The sequence below is a fragment of the Pinus tabuliformis genome, chromosome 8 (genome assembly GCF_031772625.1).
Source record: "Pinus tabuliformis cultivar Carrire ecotype Pingquan chromosome 8, CPIR1, whole genome shotgun sequence".
Taxonomy (NCBI): domain Eukaryota; kingdom Viridiplantae; phylum Streptophyta; class Pinopsida; order Pinales; family Pinaceae; genus Pinus; species Pinus tabuliformis.
Genome location: NC_142294.1, coordinates 1,400,717,109 through 1,400,721,455, shown reverse-complemented (window position 1 = coordinate 1,400,721,455; position 4,347 = coordinate 1,400,717,109).

Here is a 4,347-nt window from a genome sequence, read left to right as displayed (position 1 = left end):
CAAATTTCACTTTCAGACTTTGATCTAAATAATGATAAATCAAATTGCTCATCAAAGGGAAGATCTTCTAAAAACAACCATTCATCAGGGCATGAACTAGCTATAACTAAGGGTGTGTGACTGGCTGAACTTTCTTCTGTTTGGGATTTTCTTGAAATTGGGTTGGGATTATCAAATACTGGGGGAGGGTTTGGATCTGGGTTAGCCCTAGTATAATGAGGTTTCCTCAAAGCCCAAATTTCAAGATTTTTCTAATTACTTTCTTTTTGTGATATTTTGTAAATAACTTCTAATAAACCCTTTAAGAGACTTGAAATAAAGATTTAAAATTTTCTTAAAGGTTTATTAAGGCTGAGGATTTGATTCCCCAGTATGGTCGCCACTATGTTATCACTTAGAATTTTCCTTAGAATTTATCAGAAGAAGGAAGAAACCGAGATAACCACAAACCAATATTTTAAGTATAGGCTCTAGCCAACCTATGACTCAGAGAGGGCTCTCTATATATAATTTAGCTTTGTTTCTTGTGCGATTTTAAGCTAGTTCTTAGTGTTCCTTGGGATTTTGGTTTTGATTTGAAGCCTGGGTGGTGGAATTCTTAGAGCAGATGGATAGAGCTAGGTCTTCAAGCCATTGGGCTATGGATTCAATAAATGGATAGCAAGACTGGACCAATTCATTAAAGGGAATGTTCACAGGGCAGGCTAGCAGAGCAAAATGCAAATCTTTAGGCCTAATGGGTGAAGTAATTCTAACCAAGGTGAAAGGGCACTTAAGAATCCTTAGACCAGGATTAGAATGAAGAACAGAAGATAATCATGAACAAAGGGCAATTAAAAATCCTTTGTTATAGATCACAACAAGTCACCTAAACTAAGGAGCAATCAAGAATTCCTTAACTTAGATTTGTGAAGAAAACATATAATAATGCATAACAGTCAAGACAGAGTGCATTTAAGAAATTTCTGAAATATCATTCCATGTTATAACATTTAGATTTTAGAGATACATAAAAGATTATGGAAAAAACTTGAAGAAAAACAACATTGAACATGAGAGAATACTTATTTGTATTTCGCTTTACACAAGAATCCTGTAAAATATCTTATCTTTATTCCTTGATCCAGCAAGCCAATCCAATCATTGATACAATAGAATTTTTGATTCGAGAGAAATAGATTATAGAAATTTTTTGGAATCCACACCAACATACTTCGAATTGTGAAGTATTTATACAAAAACTTATTACAAAGTATCTCAAAACAACTTGAGATTTATTCTAGGAAATACAAATATCTTCTAGCAAGAAGATAAAGACAGCTAATGAACTGTTTCTTGTTGTCCCTTTTATTATGCTTGTGCTGGCCTTTATGGTTTTGGTGTAGCCCTTTATGTTGGCTTACAGTTTTGGAGTTTCACGTTGGAATCTTCTTTGCTTTCATATTTCAACTGATACTCTTTAACCCTGATACCCTTTGGCCATGTTGTGCTATTTTTCCCTGTTTCACCCTGCTGCTTTCATTTTTACTGTGCAGTAACTTTCAGTTGTTTATTTATCACAGTAAATCTATCATTGTCTCCCACCATTCTGCATCTGGTAATTTCACATTTGCCATTCTTCTGTAGATTTCATCAGCCTCAGTATACTTTGCAAAATTGGGCTTGGTGAGGAACAAATGTTTTACCTCATGCTCAAGGGAAAACAAGTTCCCAAATGTGTCATATAATACTTTTCCTATTGGCAGGGCTTTAATGGATGAAGAACTGGTTTGTTCATTAGCCAATTTTCTAATTCTATCCCCACAGTCCAATTGTGTCATTAGTTTATCATGGATGGCCATAGGACTAGGCAGACCTTTCTCCCTCAAAATCTGGAATTTAGCCATGAACCTATCAATGGTTACCTGCATATTGTGGCACTTTTCTTCCAAATTAAGCATAAGGTTCCTTTTGGAAAGGACCTTCCTTATTTATAAAATGGCAGCAATCCTATCTTCTATATTTAGCTCTTGGAGCCCATATCTATTCTTGTTGTTGAAGAAGTGGATGAGTCTATTTGCATCCTTTGGCTTATTTCCCAACTCCTCCTTTACTTTCTGGATAGCTTCAGTAGCTACCTTTACTATCTCTATTTTCTCAAAAATAACTGGGATTAATGACCAAATATCATTGATAGAGTCAATGATATTGGCCCACAGCATTTCCTTGGTTTTTCCAAGTGGCTTTTCCAGTGTTAAATCCTTCTCTAGGATTTTGATTCTCTCACCCATTCTCTGTGCCTTTTGTGTTTCTTATTTTTGCTTGAGTTAGGCTAGTTTGAAATCAATTTCCAACTTTGCCACCTTTTCCTTTAGCTTTTTCATCTCTGTAGCCTAGATGGTCATTTCTTTCATGGCTTTCAGTTCTCTCCTGATGTACCTACTGCTGATGTAGATTCGGTTGTTGCTAGCAAGGTTGTTGCAAGTGGAGCTGTAGGTGCCAAAGATGCTGCTAGTGTAGATGGCACTGTTGTAGAGACTGTGGGGATAACATTTGTTGAAGAGGTGGCCACATCTGCCTGTTTTAATTGGATCAAAGCATCCAATTCCTTCTCAGTCTCCTTCAGTTGGTCATTCAATTTCAAGACTAAGTCCATGAGTTCTTCATGCCCCTGCTAGGCTTCTAGGACTTCCAGTGTTTGTGGATGATGCAACTGGGGTATCTTTAGCTGCTTCTTGAGTGCAGTAATATCATCATTTTTCTTCTTAATTAGCTGCTATGTGGCTTTTATATCCTTGGGATCGTGTCCCAGTTCAATTACTAAGTCCTCTAAGGATTTGATCCTTGTATCCTTGGCGTGTGAGGAGGCATTTTCCCACTGGAATGGTGCATATATGTTGTTTAAGGAATTCTATAGCTGATGAGCGGCTATGGCCTTTCTAGTCAAGGTGGAGTATATCATCTCCCCTCTTTGCTTGTGTAGCTCAATCTGGTCTATGGGATGGATATCCCTTGCCAGCACTTCAAAATCTACTTTCTTCAAATCTTAGGTTGTTTTTGGCTGTTGAGTTGTAGGCTTGATAAAAATCATCTGCATTTTCCCCCTTTGATATCAAATGTTGACATTAGCCTAGTTTGATTGGTAGGGGTCATCTCCAGGTATTGGGCATAAGTTTGGACCTTAAGCTTCTCATTCCTTGCTTTTATTTCCCTGTACCATTCCTTGATTTCTTGGTCCTTGTCAATAGGAATTCTGAAGGAAGATACTTCAAGATTGAGCTACCTTTCCAACACCTGAGTTTGTGATGTGGAGGGTGTGCCTTCCGATGGGGTGATGGGCCTGCTCCTGTTTCCTTCTTTGATAGTGACTTCTGTTGTTTCCTCTGTGTATTCTTGTTCAGAGACAGGATTCATTCTCTGTCTTTTTGCTTGGCTTGTATCTGCATAATTCTATGAAGTGGCCCTTGTTGATGTGGTGGCCTCCTCCCTACTTATTTTTAGGCTCTTCTCCTCATTTAGAGGAGTCTGCACAACTGAGGGGGTACTCATGGTTGTCTCTGACCTGCTTGATTGCTTTGGCCTGTATGACTGCTCTGGCCTTCTTGATTGTTCTGGCACCTGCAGGAAAGAACTCTCATCAAGTTGTTTTTCCAAATCGATTAGAGAATTCTCTATGTCTATTCTGGTGCTATCTTGATCAACTAGGGTTCCTTCCATCCATTCTGATTGGTTGGCATAGGCTTCAATCTCAGGTATGGGATGATGAATAAAAGGTCCTAGCTTGATGTTTTGCCTCTTCTTGGTGATGAATTCCAAAGGGTCATATCTCCAAACAAAACTTCTCTGGAACTTCATATTCTGTAGTATCAAATCTGCCTCTTTCCTGTAGAAATTTTGAATAATTTAACACATATTCAACAGAGATTATCTTGATCATGTACTATTGCGGAATACATACACAATACATAAGCTCCTCTACGTTGATCATCAATATAGCAGCATCAATCACAATAAAACATCAAGAGCATTCACACATTAACACAGTATGTAACCCGGGGAAAGCATCTCGCTAAAAACCCCACACTATTTGTATATTAATGATTGAGACCATGTAACATTACAAATTACAATTCTTATCACAAGCAATCCAGTACGAGCTCCACCTGTTACACACAATACAGCTCAGATTTGATCTCCAAATCTATTCCACTGCTTGCCTGCCTCTCCAGCTCAATACCTGCTCAAGAATTGATGAGAATGGTTTACCAAACTCGTATTTGACTGGCAAATAATCACTCACACTGTGTTGGACGTGAGCACAGGCTACAATTCTTGGTATTGGCCAATTCATTGGCATACTCAATCCCT